The 19,106-nt window shown below is 35.6% G+C and overlaps 1 protein-coding gene across 2 annotated transcripts in view; it reads right to left on the minus strand.

Annotated features, from left to right (window-relative positions):
- The window catches only part of MKLN1 (muskelin 1), a 179,545-nt gene that overhangs the window by 154,561 nt on the left and 5,878 nt on the right, over positions 1 to 19,106 (minus strand). Inside the window, exon 1 of one of the 2 annotated variants that reach the window (XM_028489738.2) lies at positions 4,779 to 4,810. The exons of the other annotated variant lie outside the window; for it this stretch is intronic. The gene's annotated coding sequence lies outside the window, so the exon portion shown is untranslated. Of the gene's footprint in view, positions 1 to 4,778; positions 4,811 to 19,106 lie in introns of those variants that run through there. 2 annotated transcript variants of the gene reach the window in all.

Below are 19,106 nucleotides of genomic sequence, written 5' to 3' on the forward strand. Positions count from 1 at the left end.
AATCCAAAAATGGGCAGAAGATCTAAATAGACATTTCTCCAAAGAAGACATACAGATGGCCAAGAAGCACATGAAAAGCTGCTCAACATCACTAATTATTAGAGAAATGCAAATCAAAACTACAATGAGGTATCACCTCACACCAGTCAGAATGGCCATCATCAAAAAATCTACAAACAATAAATGCTGGAGAGGGTGTGGAGAAAAGGGAACCCTCTTGCACTGTTGGTGGGAATGTAAATGGATACAGCCACTATGGAGAACAGTATGGAGGTTCCTTAAAAAACTAAAAATAGAATTACCATATGACCCAGCAACCCCACTACTGGGCATATACCCAGAGAAAAACCATAATTCAAAAGGACACATGCACCCCAATGTTCACTGCAGCACTATTTACAATAGCCAGGTCATGGAAGCAACCTAAATGCCCATCGACAGACGAATGGATAAAGAAGATGTGGTACATATATACAATGGAATATTACTCAGCCATTAAAGAAGAACGAATTTGGGTCATTAGTAGAGACGTGGATCGACCCAGAGACTATCATACAGAGTGAAGTCAGAAAGAGAAAAACAAATATCGTATATTAATGTATATATCTAGAATCTACAAAAATGGTACAGATGAACCAGTTTGCAGGGCAGAAATAGAGACACAGATGTAGAGAACAAACATATGGACACCAAGGGAGGAAAGTGGGGGGTGAGGGCGGTTGGTGTTGGGAGACGGGGATTGACATATATACACTAATATGTATAAAACAGATAACTAGTAAGAAGCTGTTGTATAAAAAATAAATAAAATTTTAAAAAATCAATGAAATCCATCACATCAACAAGCAAAAGAAAAAAAGTCATGTATCAACAGATGGAGAAAAAGCATTTCACAAACTCCAACACCCATTCAAAATTAAAAATCTCTGCAAACTAGAAGTGGAAAGGACCTTCCTCAAATTGATAAAGAACATCTAAAAACACCTATAGCTAACATAATGGTGAGAAATTATATGCTTTCTCCTTAACATCAGGAACAAAGCACTCCTATTCAACATCATACTGGAAGTTCTAGCTAATGCAATTAAACTAAAAAAGGAAATAAAAGGTATACAGATTGAAAAGAAAGAAAGAAAACTGGCATTGTTCACAGATGACATGATTGTCTATATAGAAAATCCCAAAGAATCAACAAAAAACCTCCTGAAACTAATATGCAATTATAGCAAAGTTGCAGGACAGAAGGTTAATATACAAAAGTCAACTGATTCCCTATATCCCAGCAATAACTGGAATTTAAAAGTAAAAACACAATACCATTTATATTAGCACTAAAAATAATAAAATACTTAAGAATAGTCTAACAAAATATGTATAAGATTTACATAAGGAAAACTATAACTACTAATGAAAGAAATCAAAGAAAATCTAAATAAATAATGGAGAGATAGTCCATGTTCATGGATATAGGGCTCAATATTGTTAAGATACTAGTTTTTCCAAGTTGATCTGTACATTTAATCCAATCCCAAACAAATCCCAGAAAGCTATTTTGTGTGTATCAACAAACTTCTAAAGTTTATATGGAAAGACAAAAGACGGAGAATAGCCAACACAATACTAAAGCACAAAGTTGAGGAATGACATTACCTGCCTTCAGGACTTACTTAGAGCTACAGTAACAAAGACAGTGTGGTAATGGTGAAAGAACATAGATCAATGGCAAAGAATATAGAGTTCAGAAATAAACCCAAACAAATAATCAACTATCTTTGACAAAAGAGCAAAGGCAATTCAATGGAGAAAAGAGAATCCTTTCAACAAAAGGTGCTGGGCTTCCCTGGTGGCGCAGTGGTTGCGCGTCCGCCTGCCAATGCAGGGGAACCGGGTTCGCGACCCGGTCTGGGAGGATCCCACATGCCGCGGAGCGGCTGGGCCCGTGAGCCATGGCCGCTGAGCCTGCGCATCCGGAGCCTGTGCTCCGCAACGGGAGAGGCCACAACAGAGGGAGGCCCGTATACCACAAAAAAAAAAAAAAAAAAAAAAAAAAAGGTGCTGTAACAAATGCGCAACCACATAGTAAAAAAAATAAAATAAAATAAAGACCATACACCATTCACAAAAATCAACTCAAAATGAATCTTAGAGCTAAATGTGAAACACAAAACTATAACACTCCTAGAAGATAATACAGGAGACAATTAGGTGACTTGGGTTAGACAATGACCTTAAACACCAAAAGCACAATCCATGAAAGAAAAAAATTGGTAAGTCGGACTTTATTAAAATTAAAAACTTCTGCTCTGCAAAAGACACTGTTAAGAGAAATAAACAACAGACCACAGATGGGGAGAAAATATTTGCAAAACCCGCACATGGTAAAGGTCTGTATCCAAAACCTACAAAGAACTCTTAAAACTCAGCAATAAGAAAACAAACAACCGAATTTAAAAACAGACAAAAGATGTGAGCAGACATCTGTATATAGATGGAAAATAAACATATGAAAAGATGCTCAACATCACATACCATTAGAGAATTACAGATTAAAACAGTAATGAGGGACCCTGGCAGTCCAGTGATTAAGACTGCAATCCCAATGCAGGGGACACAGGTGCGATCCCTGGTCAGGGAACTACAACCCACATGCTGCAACTAAAAGAGCCCTCAAGATCTGCATGCTGCATGGCGCGGCCCCCCCCAAATAAACCCAAAAAACAGTAATGAGATTATCACTACACACCTATTGGAATGCTAAAATAAAAAAAAAACTGACAGTACTCGCTCATATGTAGAATCTAGAAAAATGATACAGATGAACTTATTTGCAAAGACGAAAGAGACACAAAGACATAGAGAACGGACGGATGTATGGATAGCAGGGAGGGAAGGGGTGTGTGGGGGATGAATTGGGAGATTGGGATTGACACATATACACTACTATATATAAAACAGATAACTAATGAGAACCTGCTGTATAGCACAGGGAACTCTACTCAATGCTCTATGGTGACCTAACGGGAAGGAAATCCAAAAAAGAAGGGATATATGTATACATATTGCTGATTCACTTTGCTGTACAGCAGAACTAACACAACATTGTAAAACAACTATACGCCAATAAAAATTTAAAAAAGGGCTTCCCTGGTGGCGCGGTGGTTGAGAGTCTGCCTGCCGATGCAGGGGACACGGGTTCGTGCCCCGGTCCGGGAGGATCCCACATGCTACGGAGTGGCTAGGCCCGTGAGCCATGGCCACTGAGCCTGCGGGTCTGGAGCCTGTGCTCCGCAATGGGAGAGGCCACAACGGTGAGAGGCCCGCATACCTCAAAAAAAAAAAAAAAAATTAAAAAAAAACCCTGACAGTACCAAATAGAATTGAGCATTCAATTCCCACAGCTGGTGGGAATGCCAAATGGTAGAGTGATCGTATCTTACCATACAATCCAGCAATCAGACTCCTAGGTATTTACTCAAATGAGTTGAAAACTTACATCCAAACCAAAACCTTCACATGAATGTTTATAGCAGCTTTTACTCATAACTGCCCAAAACGGAAAGCAATCAGTATGTCCTTCAATAGGTGAAAGGATAAACTGTGGTATGTCCATAAAATGGAATATTATTCATAAGTAAAAAGAAATGAGCCATCAAGCCATGAAAAGACCTGAAGGAATCATAAATGAATGTTGCTACATTAAAAAATTATATGAACATCTGGACATGAAGAAATCATAAATGAATGTTGTTAAATTTAAAAATTATATGAACATCTGGAAAAAACAAAACTATAGGCAGTAAAAAGATCAGTTTGCCAAGGGTTAAGGGGGAGAGGGGAAGGAACGAACAGGTGAAACACAGAGGATTTTTTAGGGTAGTGAAACTATTCTGTATGGTTCTGTAAATGGCGGATATGTAACATTACACATTTGTCAAAACCTATGGAACTCCAGAACATTAAGAATAAACCTTGGGCTTCCCTGGTGGCGCAGTGGTTGAGAGTCCTCCTGCCGATGCAGGGGACACGGGTTCGTGCCCCGGTCCGGGAAGATCCCACATGCCGCGGAGCGGCTGGGCCCGTGAGCCATGGCCACTCAGCCTGCGCATCCGGAGCCAGTGCTCCGCAACGGGAGAGGCCACAACAGTGAGAGGCCCGTGTACCGCAAAAAAAAAAAAAAAAAAAAGAATAAACCTTAACGCATGCAAGTTAGAAAAAAATTAGCAAGTTAGAGGCTTCCATGAAAGAATGCAAACTGCGACAAGAAAATCTAACTATATTACAAATGTATGAAACAACGCCACTTAAGGCAATGGGGAAAAGATACTGACCTAAGTAACTCTGTAAATGAATGAAGTATGTAAGACTAAAGGTAGAAGAAACTGTACATGAGTTCTCTAGTTAATAAAGTTGAGTCCTACAAGGTACAGATAAACAATTTTGATACTGCTATACAGGTATACTAGAACTGAAAAATTCAGATGCTTTGCAAATGGTTAGAGCCAGGTTTATAACTACTGGAGTGGAAATTTACAGATCAGCAAAGGGAGGAGTCTAGAATTATCCATGTAGTAATGGAATACAGTAGGAGACATCAGTAGAAACTCATGTTTAATTTAATATAAATACAAATGGTTACGTATAGAAATATTTTCAGATATGTACATATACATAAATTTATTTCTATACATAAACTTATATTACTATACACAAGTTTATTGCTTCACTTCGTCAGCTTAGAGTTATTAAAATAAACAATACCCCAGAAGCAAGGAGCTTACCTAATACCCAAATCTTAGTTTCTGATATCATTTTCCAATAAAAGGAACCAGGGCTCTGTGAAGAAATGGGGCAGGAAATATACAAGATGAGTCTGGAGCATCTTGTAGTACCAGAAAGTAAAGAAGTGCTTAAAAAGAAATCAACTGATGGGGGTTACGTCAAAAGGGCACAAGAGCCAAAACTGGAACAATTTGAGCAACAAAATAAACTAGTACTAGATTATAACCCAAAGGACAAAATAAGTATACATGAAGTCCAAATTGATATAACTTACTGAATAAATTAATAAATGGCAAAGACTAATCTCCCATGCAGAATTCTGAATAAATTACATAGGTATTCTACCCTAAAGCAGAAGAGCGTAATTCCCCACTCTATGTGTGAGCTCTACAGTGGGTTACACATAGTAATTTCCTTCCAAAGAGTACAGTATGGAAAGAAAAAAAGAAATAACTTTACACTAGAGAAACTTGACAAACACTATCTCGACCAGGTAATCAAAGTCAAAATCAATAGTGAAAAATCATGAGAATAGTTATGTACATAAAGTGATGAAAATGGCACTTTATCTCTTTGATCTTTCTCCCAAAACACTATAACCCATCTTAATCAGGAGGGGAAAAAAAAAAAAAAAATCACACAAACTCCAAGAGAGGGGCACCCTGCAATACACCTGACCAGCCCTCCTCAAACTATAAAAGTCATCAAAAACAAAGTCTGAGAAACTGTCACAGCCAAGAAGAGCCTGGGAGACATGACAATTAAATACAATCCTGGATGAGATCCTGGAACAGAAAGAGCACATTAGGTAAAAACTAAAGAAATCTGAATAAACTATGGACTATAGTAATAATAGTATATCAATGTTGGTTTATCAACTGTAATAATATAGTATGTAATCATAATATTAGTTACATAATTAATAACAGTAAAGACTGCTGGAGAGTATATGGGAACTCTCTGTACTATCTGCTTCATATTTCTGTAAATCTAAAACTGCTCTAAAAAATAAAAGTCTATAACTCAGTAAAAAAGAGGCAAGTGATTACAGCATACATATTAGAAAGGAAAATGAAAAATTACTTGTTTGCACATAAGATTACATTATCTAGATAACACCAAAGAATCAATGGAAAAAAATATTATAAATTTAGTTTGAAAAAAATATATCAAGTTAAAATACAGAAACCAGAGCCTTTAAACTTAAAAGCAAATGCAGTTAGAAGATATAATGGAAGAAAAGACCCCACTTACAACAGGAACAAAATAAAATATTAGGCATAAACTTAAAAAAGAAATGTGTAAAACCTATGAAGAAAAATTTTAAACAATCCTAAAAGGCACATAAGTAAGCCTAAAATAAACTCAAAGGCATAGTATGTCCCATACAGGAAGACTCGTCATCATAAGGATGTCAATTCTCTCCACATTAATTTATAATTTAATTATACCCAAAAATAAGAACAAGTACTTCCCTGAAACTAGACAATAAATAAAGGTGATTCATGCAGCTCGATAACAAAAAAAACCCAAATAACCCAATCAAAAAATGGGCAGAAGATCTAAATAGACATTTCTCCAAAGAAGACAAACACATGGCCAAAAAGCACATGAAAAGATGCTCATCATCACTAATCAGCAGAGAAATACAAACCAAAACTACAATGAGGTATCACCTCATACCGGTCAAAACGGCCATCATCAAAAAATCTACAAACAATAAATGCTGGAGAGGTTGTGGAGAAAAGGGAACTCTTCTGCACTGTTGGTGGGAATGGAAATTGGTACAGCCACTATGGAGAACAGTATGGAGGTTCCTTAAAAAACTAAAAATAGAACTACCACATGACCCAGCAATCCCACTCTTGGGCATATACCCAGAGAAAACCATAATTCAAAAAGATACATGCACCCCAAAGTTCACTGAAACACTATTTACAATAGCCAGGACATGAAAGCAACCTAAATGTCCATCAACAGACGAATGGATAAAGAAGATGTGGTACACATATACAATGGAATATTACTCAGCCATAAAAAAGAACAAAATAATGCCATTTGCATCAACATGGATGGACCTAGAGACTGTCATACTGAGTGAAGTAAGTCAGACACAGAAAACAAATATCATATGACATCACTTACATGTGGAATCTAAAAAAAAGGGTACAAATGAACTTATTTACAAAACAGAAGTAGAATCACATATGTAGAAAACAAACTTATGGTTACCAGGGGATAAGTGGGGGGAGGGATAAACTGGGAGACTGGGATTGACATACACACACTACTAAATATAAAATAGATAACTAACAAGTAATGGCCAAAAGACTCTTAAAAAAAAAAAGAGTTGATATATGTATATGTATAACTGATTCACGTTGCTGTATGCCTGAAACTAACACAACATTGTAAATCAACTATACGCTAATAAAAATTTTTTAAAGGGTGATATAATTCACATAGTTAATAAAGTTTATATAAAAAATTAAGCCAGCCCCAAAACCCTGAAAAAGAACAAAAGAGCAACAAGGGAGGACTAGACCCTACAAGATGTTAAGGCAGATTATGAAGTCTTTATGATTAAAACAGTGGAGGATTTTATACATAAATAGACATTTGGGAAGAAAAGAGAAATTATCAAAATAAAAGTCAATAAATGAGCAAGGTAGCACCACAAGTCAGTGGGGAAAATATGAAATTCATAATAAGTGATGTTGAAATAACTGGACAGCCATTTGGAAACATGATTAAATTTATACCTCACTCTTGTATATCAAATTAAATTTCAAATGGATCAGAAAATTAAAGTACAAAAACATATAAGTACTAGAAGAAAATACATGTAAATCCATTACAACTTGACACTGAGAACACATCCCCTATATATCAATTCAAAATCCAGAAAAAAAAAAGTAAAACCTGACAGTTGAACTAAATTGAAATACAACTTTCAGAAAAGAAAAAATGAAACTGTTCGTATTAGCAGATGGCATGATTTGTCACATGGAAAACCCCAAGGAATTTACCAACAACAAACAGAAAAAACTTCCTAGAACTTGAGTTCAGCAATGTCACAGGATACAAGATCAACAACAGTCAACTGCATTACTACATTCTAACAATAAATAAGTGGAACCCAAAATTAAAACCACAAAACCATTTAAATGGCTTCAAAGGAAATAAATATAAATATAACAAAACATGTAAGGAGGCTCTCTGCCCTAAAAATTACAAAATGCTAATGAAAGAAATTAAAGACAACCTAAATAAATGGAAAGATATATCGTATTCATGGACTGAAAGACTCAACATAGTAAAGATGACATAGGAAAAAATAACAGAATTGTAAAATTATGGAAGTTACAATCCATCCCATAAATCAAATTTGAACTGGAAATAGCAGTATGAACTCAAGATATTTTTCTCTTAAAAAAATATTTATTTCCTAGCTACGTCCCCTAAAAGGGTCTAAAAGAAATGACAATCCAGTAACAACAAGCATTCCTAGTTTCCAGTTGTGAACTTTAAACATCATTCCCTCATCAGGGTATGATAAACAAAGGATACCTTGCCATACCAAAAAGCAAGAAAACAAATAAAGATTAATGAGGTCATGTCAAAGGAACACAGGAGCGGCAAGCCTGAAGGGGCTCCCATTTGCCAAAGATGGGACAATCTGGCACCTGACTACTGAAATTTTAAAAAACACAATGAATACATAAAAAGCCTAAGGTTCATAAATGCTTTTCTTTTTAAAAAAGAAAAAGTCAGACACCTGGAGGTATATATCAACACATTACTTTGAAAATTGGTCATTAAAAGGAAAAAAGCATTTATCTTGCTTTTCCAATAAAACTAGTTCAGAGCAACCAAAAAGCTCTAATGAATGAAGGAGAATTCTATACAAAAAAAATTCCAGCTAATAAATGTGAAAGGAATGACAGACTCAGAAAAATCCAATATTGGTAACTTTAACGAACTAGCTTATTCTAACAATGGTTATCTTTGGAGATTAAAACCATTAATGAAAGGTGGATGGTAAACTCTACCATAAAGGGATCAAGTTGTCACCCCCAGACTTTGTGTCTCTTGAAGTGATACAAAAACAAAGTACGTGGCACCACCTAGGGAAGAGTCTTTAAAAAAGAAAAAAATTGATCCAAAATCTAAAGAAGTCTTTCCTTATAACTCCCAATCTATACAAAGTATGACAGAGGAATTAGTCAAATGCTACTACAAAGAAGCAACTGGACATATCCAGAATGTGGGAGCCTCTTCAGAACAAACGAACTGGTTTCTTCAACAAATCAATGGATGAAAGAAAAATGGTTGGAGAATAGTAAGAATAGTTAAGACTATTCTTGATGAAAATAATTTTAAAGGGCTACAACAACAAATACAATGAGTGTTTGGATCCTGATTCAGATAAACTATAAGAAGGCATTTTTTTAACAGAGAAAACTGAAAATAGACTAGGTATTAGGTATTACTAAAGAACTACTGCTAAATGTGTTAGGTAAAATAAAGGCATTGTGGTTCTAAGAAAAATTGTCTCCAGCAGGGAAATTCAAAGATGGCCCCAAATGACCCCTACCTCCTGGTATTCCATGCCCTTGTGTAATCCCTAGTAACTTGCTTCTAACCAACAGAATATACAGCAAAAGTAATGGGATATCACTTCTGGGACTAGGCTACAGAAAATTGTGACTTTCATCTGTTAGCATACTCTTCCTACTCTCTCCCTTACTGGCTTTGATGAAGCAAAACACCACATTGTGGAGGCCCACATGGCAATGAAGAGAGGCAGCCTCTGGCCAACTGTTTTCAAGAAAATGAATTCTGCCAATAATCACATAAACTTGGAAACAGATTCTTCCCCACTCAAGATAACAGATGAAACCCCAACCCTGGTCAACACTTTGACTTAGGAGCCATATAAGAAACCAGAAGCAGAGGGTTCATCTAAGCTATTACTGAAATCTTGACCCTATAAACTATGAAATAATTAAATGTATTGTTTGAAGCTGCTAAGTTTGTGGTACTTTGTTAGGGAGCAATCAATAACTAACAATGTCCTCTTTTTTAATGCATACCAAAATATTTAAGAACTAAATGACATAACTTATATTTATCATAAAATACACCAGAAGAAAAAGAGGTGGTGGAAAGAGACTGAAGAAAAAAAAAAAGGCAAGCAAAATGTTGGTAATTGTTGAAGGTGGGAACATTAGAATTCACTTTTCTCTACTGCTGGGTATGCTGGGGAAATGTTCATTAAAAGGTTTTTTGGGGGCTTCCCTCGTGGTGCAGTGGTTGAGAGTCTGCCTGCCGATGCAGGGGACACGGGTTCGTGCCCCGGTCCGGGAAGATCCCACATGCCACGGAGCGGCTGGGCCTGTGAGCCGTGGCCGCTGAGGCTGCGCATCTGGAGCCTGTGCTTCGCAACGCGAGAGGCCACAGCAGTAAGAGGCCCACGAACCACAAAAAAAAACAAAACAACAACAACAAAAAAACCCATCACTTTCTCACTAAGCCATGTGTTGTGAAAGTAAGCAAGTGGACCTTCTGGATCAAGGCTAACCTCCACGTCTCAAATTTTAACTATTTTCCTTATCTTTTTCCTTTTGTTCTAGATTTCAGATCACTTGCTATGTGTATGTATGTAATTACTGAAAAAAACAGATGTGTATGTACATAACTATAGAAAAATTACCATTTTTGTGGGAGCTTCATCGTTAATCTAGTATCTTGGGCCTAGGCCCAAAAGAATAGATTGTTTTATGACCTGGGGGCATCAGGATTTTTTAAAGCTCCCCAAGTAACTTGAATGTGCAAACAAGATTGGGATCTACTGCTGTCAGTTAATGGTACTCAAGCTTTTCTGCTCAAATATTCCCTAAAATAATTTTGAAAATCTATGCATATTCTTACCATTTTTAAGTTGGCAAGCAAAATTTTTCATAGCTTATAATGATCGTAAAACTTGTATTTTCCAGTTTACTCTAAATATTGTCATTTTAAATAAAGCTGTTATGTTTGTTCTTTCAAAAGTACCAAAAGAATAAAAATATCATCTATTTTTTAAAAGTACAGCTTCTTCTCATACAGTCAAAAATTTATATTATTCTTGCTTTTCCTTAAACTTTCCCTATAGAATTTTAACTAATGTAATAATTCTTTTATGCTGCAGGGTCTTTTATATTTCACTCTATATGACCTCTCTGGGGAAAAAAAGAGTATAAATTAAAATTAAACATTTTTGGCTTTGATCAAAAAATTTAAAAAATTTCTTTTGGATGCTATTAGAAGTACACTATTGACCAAAACAATATAAACATATTATGAACTTCAACAGATAATGATTAAATATGGAGCAAAATAGTATTAATAGTGATTCTCAAAGATATGGGCAGGACTTTTTCTGGTTTTTACAATTATTTCATGTATATACAGATGAGTATCACTGCTAGAATAAAAATGAGATTCAGCATCAAGTCTGTATCTGTTTTTATAGATGTATGCAGTGAAAACCTTGCTTATACAAATACATGGGAACAGAAGGAATTTCTGCTAGTGCTATTTATTTTTTGACTACCTTCTGAATTATATGTCAAAAAATCACATAATGAGCTATGATTAAAAATTACTTTTTATGATCTACCAACAGATAAGTTGATTACATCTTCCTTCTGTGTTCTTTAAAAAGAAAGAATTGAGGACGTCCCTGGTGGTCCAGTGGTTAAGACTCCGTGCTTCCAATGCAACAGGCACAGGTTCAATCCCTGGTTGGGGAACTGGGATCCCACGTGCCATGTGGTGTGGCCAAAAAAATAAATAAAAATAAAAGAGAACTTGAGAGCCACCTATTTTACAAGAGGATTTTTGTTTTTCCAGTCATTCACTTTCTCAATTTCAATATCAACTTTTACAACAGTCCTTTGGCACTCTGAAGATTTTTTTTTTTTTTGGCACTCTGAAGATTTTTACACTCCGTGGAATAGATGAGAGGCATGCCTCTTTTGCAATCATGAAATAGGATATGGGACAGCTAGAAGTCTTCAAAGTGCAGGCAAATCACCTGGGGTTCTTGTTAAAAATGCAGATTATGACTCAGTAGGTCTGGGGTGGGTCTGAGATTCTGCATTTCTGACAAGCAACTAGTAAAGGCAATGCTGCTGGTGAGCGGGCCACACTTTTGAGTAGCAAGGGCCTAAACCACAGGCAAGTTCTCAGGCTGATCAATTTTTAAGAGAGAATACACAATAACAAAAGATCAGGAAACCGAATCCTTCAAAACTATTTTTGCCTATGTATCCCTTGGAAAGTGTACATGTACTCCCAGGGATAAGCATGCCCCAATTTGAAGACTGCTGCTCAAAATCAGCTACTAAAAATGGAAATTACTGGCTCTTAAGAATGTTTAAAAAAACTTTTTTTAGTTTAATTGAAGTATAGTTAATTTACAATGGTGTGTTTAATTTCTGCTGTAAAGTAACTCAGTTATACATATATTTATTCTTTTTCATATTCTCTTCCATTATGGTTTATCACAGGATACTGAATATAGTTTCCTGTGTTATATAGTAGGACCTTGTTGTTTATCAAGAGTGTTTAAATTTTTAAATTTTAAACCACTGACTTTAGTCACATCCCTTTTCCACTTAAAATTATTTGATGGCTCCTCACTTTCCAAAAAATAAAATTCAAACTCACTAACATGGGATTAAGATCCTTTCATTTGTGTTTATAATAGAACAAGCAAATCATATACACTCACACACAACCTCTACTTTTTTTGTTGTTGTTTAAATGTATTATTTATTTGTTAAAATAAAATAAAATTTAAAACTTTGGGCAATGTCCAAAGAAAAGGCATTAAAAAATAGAAATCAACACAATTACTACATCCCAGAGATAATCACTGTTAAGACTTTAGTAAATTTCTTTGCAGTCTTTTCTATATGCATAAGCATACAAAAGGGGGTGGGTGTGTGTGTTTAAAGATAAATAGGAGCAAGCCATTTAATAAGGCATTGTTATTTTTTTTTATCTGTTGGTCTTTTATATGCTATTATATCTGGAAGATTTTCTCTACATAATTAAAAAATATTCTAAAACTTACTTTTTAATAGCAGCCTAATAGCCCATCATAATTCAAGGCCATCTCAAAAAAATTGTTCCATTAAATCTAGTAAATCTAAGGGCAATAGTAACATTTCTACCAATAGTATTAGATACTTGCTAGAGGATTAATTTGCAATCCATGCATTACATTTTAGATAAATATAAACATAATCACTGCCCTAAATGCCCTGGAAAAGCAGGTTAGAATACCGTAAAAAATTCATAATATCTTACTAAATTTCCTCAAAAGAATAAAATAAAATTCAAAGAGTTTTGTTTTCATTACACTTAAATTTCTGCAATAGGGAGCGGCAAGTCTCCTAAATGTACATTGATAAGTTAATGCTTATTTCTCCTAATATGCAAAATCATAAAGTATAAATAAATAGAGGGGAGGAGTTCACTGTCAAATAATGGGTAGGACAAATGTTAGCTGTTCAGAGGGGAATAGAATATAGCAAGTGACTCTGGAACACCATCAGCCAAGCCACCTTCAGTAAACAGTATCTTTTGTAACTGTATATATGAAACAAACCTGAATAAAAAGAAAAAGATTTACTTAAAGTACTAAAACTGGTGATTCTGGAGAAAATATGGGCAGGGACACCAGTCCACATATATAATATATAAGGAAGAAGTATCTGACCAATGATCCAGGCTGTATCAACTACCCTGTATACTGTCTGGGAAAAGTCTACCTCCAAGCACCTTCCTGGTTCCGATATACTACACTAACTCAACAAATGCCAAATGTTAACCTGATTTCCCAAATAGGAGTTGTTGAATATGCACAAGGGTAAAGATAAATTCCTGCGTTCAAGAAACACGAAGAATGGTAAAATAAATTAGATCTGTACACAAAGGAAATCATAGCTCATTTACCTCTTCCAAGAAGTCTTTCCTCAAGCCCATGCCAACAGTAGAAGCTCCATTCTCTGAATCTCACCTCTAATTTCTGTAGCATTTACTGCTTTTATCACTCATCTGAACTTAGCTTTTCCTACCTTCTATTGTACTATTATAGGTACAGATAGTTCCATCACCAGAAATTCTCTCTCATAACTTCAAATAGGCTTGGCTATTATTCAGGAGTTAGAGGCACCCAATAATTTCTTTATGGCACAGATAGCCAAAAATGTGAAAAGCCATAATTCTGACTCAAATACCACAATGTGGCAATAAAAATAAAAAAACAAAGTTTTCTTTAACCTGTCACCCATAGTAGCATTTTAGGTTGTAGAAAATGGAGATGATAGATGTCAAAGACTTAAACTTTCAGACCTAGATATGTGAATTTTCTAATCATCTAAAATTCTAAATTCTAGAAGAAACTATTCTGTCAAACTTGAAGTTATTTTCAGCTCTTTTAAAATCTATGCCTCAGTTTGTTTAAGGAAAGAATTCATAAACAAGTTTCATAAATATCTTCCAGTCAATATTTCACATGTTAACACCCTATATAAATTTTACAAAAAAAATACCAACTTTCAACTAACATCCCCACCATGAACTACTTACCAAAGTATGTGTGAATGTATGTATGTCTCCATGTAAGTATGTACTCTGATAGGTAGGGAAGTAACTTAAAAGATGAAGACATGGAGCCAGTCCATATACATGCATTCTGAACAAAAATAAAAGAAGATAAAGGACTAGCTCAACTGTCACAGAAAGTTCTCAGAGTAAAAGACTTGAAGTCAAGTGATTTGTTATCTAATTCCAGGTGGTCACTTTCCTTACAGGGCTTCAATTCATATGCACTAATCAGTTTGACACTACCTCAATAACAGAGGGGAAAAAAAAAATAAAAAAAATCAACCAAGAACAGCCTGGCAGTTCCTTAAACAGTTAAACATAGAATTACTATATGACCCAGAAATTCCACTCCTAGGCATTTACCCAAAAGATATGAAAACATATAACCACACAAAAAACGTGTACACAAATGTTTACAGCAGCCAAAAAAGGGGATACAACCTAGATGCCCATCTACTAATGAATGTATAAAAATGTGGTATATCCATACAATAGAATATTACCTGCCATAAAAAGGATGTAGTACTGCTAAATGCTACAACATAAATGAACCTTGAAAACACTATGCTAAATGAAAGGAGCCAATCACAAAGATTACATATTCTATGACTTCATTTATATGAAATGTCCAGAATCTATAGAGACAGAAAGTAAATCAGTGGTTGCTCAGGGATAAGAAAGTAAGTAGATCATAACAAAGGGTATAGTTTCTTTTTGAGATTATGAAAATGTTCTAAAATTGACTGCAGTGATGGTTGCACATATCCATGAACATACTAAAAACCACTGAACTACACTTTTTAAGTAGCTGAATGCATAGGATGCAAATTACCAAACCAAAAACATTACTATGTTAAAAAGTCAACTGGGCTTCCCTGGTGGCGCAGTGGTTGAGAGTCCGCCTGCCATTGCAGGGGACACGGGTTCGTGCCCCAGTCCGGGAAGATCCCACATGCCGCGGAGTGGCTGGGCCTGTGAGCCATGGCCGCTGAGCCTGCGCGTCCAGAGCCTGTGCTCTCCAACAGGAGAGGCCACAACGGTGAGAGGCCCGCGTACCACAAAAAAAAGTCAACTAACTTTTTATATTACTTTTCCTATTTTCTATTAAATACTTATATTTAAGGAATTGGAGGAAATGATCCTTATCCTAAAATTAATCAAAATATTGGCAATATATTCTAAAACTATTAAAAGCTATTAGCCAAATCAGATTCTGTAATAAACTAAGCTTTAAAGTTCTCGAGGTCTCATTAGAAAAACTGACCATAATAATATAAATAACCTTAATAATAAAAACTTTTTAAAATAGCAAGATAGATAAGAAGCTTTCTCTTCCAAGTTCTTCCAAATGCAATATCCCCACCCCAAGATACCCAATTTCACTTAAAATATTCTCTGAAATCGCTAAAAATTATGAAAACCATGAAAATTTATAGCACGGATTTAAAACTTATTATTAAAACTAAATATTTTAATATGTTTAACATGGCCAGTATATGACTCCATCTAACCCAAGAACAAAACTCTATTAAAAGAAGAAAAGTAGTCTAAATGCTTAATTAACTCATGTATGCATTTAATAAACACTATGCTGGACTACAATGATGAGGGGGGAAATTTTCATAGTCCTTATGGAGCTTGTGGTCTAGCTGGGGGGACAGCTATTAATCAAACAATTATACAAATAAATGCATAATTATAAACTATATAAAGTGATATATGAGAAGGGTATACATTTGTATGAAAGCATTTAACTGTAGGGGTGGGGAAGGGGTGCCAGACTTCTTTGGTGGGAGAGGGGTAAGTCAGACTTTGCTGTGAGAATGACATTCTAGCTGACAGCTGAAGAATAAGTAGGAATTAGGTTTTAGGGCTCTTCTGATCAAACTACTTAGATCAAAAGGGAAGAAAGGGGACCATGAGAGGAAGGGGAAAGGGGACATACTCAAGGATGCTTAAAATAACTTAACATTTCTACTTATACAAAACAACACACCTTAACAAGTACACAGGTGATAACCATAATAAATATCAGTCATATTGAAGAAATGGAAGGATATTTTAAAAGTATTAAACACTAACAATATTTACAAACCAAAAAATTTACATTACACCCAAGTATCTTCCTTCTGAACAATGCCTTCACATAAATATTCCCATGAAAGTTGTAAAAAAAAAAAAAAAAGGTAAATAATATAAAAATCACATTATAGGAAGGGAAAAATAACTATATCTACTATGACAAAGATAAAACTCAATTTCTGTACCTCATAAACAAGTCTCAAAAGAGAATTATGAATCATCAATAAAACCAAGAATAAATCTCATTTTAGTCAGTAAGTATTTAAAACATTTGCTAACAAATAATGTTATTCATAGTCCCTAATTTTTCCCATCAGATATTAGGAATAAGCAGTTAAGGTGTCAAAAGGCAAAATGAAGGAAAACACTGCGCAAAAAAATCTGGGGCCCAAGTGTTAGGATAGTACATTAACATAACCATGAGGAATTCATAAGCCTAGCAAATATAAGTCTATTTCATAAGAACTAAACACAGAAAGATTTCTGCGTTTTCTGCGATTTGACAGAATAGCGTGCAGCAGACCAACACATTACCTCTTACAACTAGAAAAGCTGTATAAAATAGAAAAAAAAAGTTCTTAAGGTAGAGACTTTCTGAGGCAGTTAGGATTTGAGATGTCAAAGAACTTGTTAAAGGGAGCCCCACATTCTGGGCAGCTTTCCCTCTCAGGACGTTTCACCTATTTCTTTAATGGCACAGGAAAGGAGCTGAGAAGCCAGGAAAAGACAGCTACTAAAGGACAGAAAAGTCAGCAGAGCTTTTGGCAATTTCAAGGGGGTAGGGGGACAAAACTTGGTAACTGGGTCTTGCCATGACATCCAAGACCTGAGGGGTCAAGATGCTATAGAAAAGGTAGGTACAGAAGAACAAATCTGGCATTGCATACTGATTTTCCTCTTAAAGCATCTGTCGATTCTTAAACTGCAAAAAGCAAGAGGCTAAAAAGCCAGCAGAAAGCAACTGAAAGCAAGGAGCTCCTCCTTTTAGGAGTCTCATGCTGCTGGAAAGGCAAAAATAGGAGAGGCCCTAGAAACACCTAGTCTCTCAGTTGGGTTCCCTGGAGGGTTACCAAAGTTGTGCAAACTACATGTTCACAAAACCCAAAACTCAGCCTCAAGTCAGCTCAGTTCCTGACTGTTGAGGTGATCTGCCTCTATTTTATCTGCCTGCCAGAAGATGGGTGAATCCTCTCCAGAGAAATGCTATAACATTAGGCAACTAACTGTAATTTGTAATTGTATCTAAAATTCTAAATATAATGTGTGGTATTCAGAAACAGTTACTCCCCAAAATAATGGTAATAATGATAATAATAATTATTATCATTATTACCAGACACACCAAGATAAAATGTGTGATAAAAGACAAGAGAAATAGACCTACAAGAGATCCAGATATTGCAGTTTTCAGACACAGACTTTTAAGCAACTTGATTGATGTCACAATGTGGAGATTTTCACCAGAGAATTAGAATCTATTTTTAAAAAGAGAGAAAATCAAATGAAAAGTCTAGCACTAAAAAATACTAACAAATAGGGGCTTCCCTGGTGGCGCAGTGGTTGCGCGGCCGCCTGCCGATGCAGGGGTACCGGGTTCGCGCCCCAGTCTGGGAGGATCCCACATGCCACGGAGCGGCTGGGCCCGTGAGCCATGGGAGGGAGGCCCGCATACCACACAAAAAAAAAAAAAAAAAAAAAAAAAAATACTAACAAATAGCTGAACCCAAGAATAAAATAGATGGGATTAAAAGCTGACTGGACATACCAGAATAGAGAATCAGTGAACTGGAACACAGGCAAGTAAAGCCTATCCAGAATGAAATAAGGAGAGAAAAAAAATGATAAAAAAAGACAGAAAAAAGCATAAAGGACATATGGGACAGGACAAAAGGTAGAGTATGGATTTAACTGAAGTCAGAGAGGAAAGGAGAAAAAGAAGGGTGTAGAAAGAATATTTGAAGACTATCAAAATTTCTTCAGAACTGATGGGAGTCATGCTATAAATTCGAGAGGTGCCAGAAATCCCAGAGTAAATACAAAGAAAACCATTCTTGGGTGCTAATAGCTACATCTCTAAAATTAAAATCTAGAAAATCTCTCATATTTCCAAAGATGACTTCTGAATGACTGACATATAGCAAAGTCAGATCACCACAAACAGCTGAAATGCATCTTATCAACAGCAGAACATCACACAGTCCCTGTATCAGTCTCAAAAAAAGTTAATGCAAATAACAGAGCTATCTGCCTATCTGCAAAAAAAAAAAAAAAAGAAAGAAAAATTAAACATAATACTAAACCTCCCAACATATGATCAAGATAAAAAGTATTTCTACACAGAAGGAAAGTGATGATGCTCAGAGAAGAATCATAACTTGGTAAAGTTCACAAAGATCCAATCCTAGGAGCCAGCTCCACAGAGTCAACCTCTAGTCCTAGACCCACCTCAAGCTCTTCCTCTATCCCAGGTATCTTTATTTTCCTAAAGTTCTAATATCATCAGACTGAAAATATCAGTCTTAGAACTTTCACTGGCCAGTAAGGTTCCCAAGCCAGGTCAGTACTAACCTTAGTTTAGGGAA

This window comes from Physeter macrocephalus, chromosome 5 (genome assembly GCF_002837175.3).
Source record: "Physeter macrocephalus isolate SW-GA chromosome 5, ASM283717v5, whole genome shotgun sequence".
Lineage (NCBI taxonomy): Eukaryota > Metazoa > Chordata > Mammalia > Artiodactyla > Physeteridae > Physeter > Physeter macrocephalus.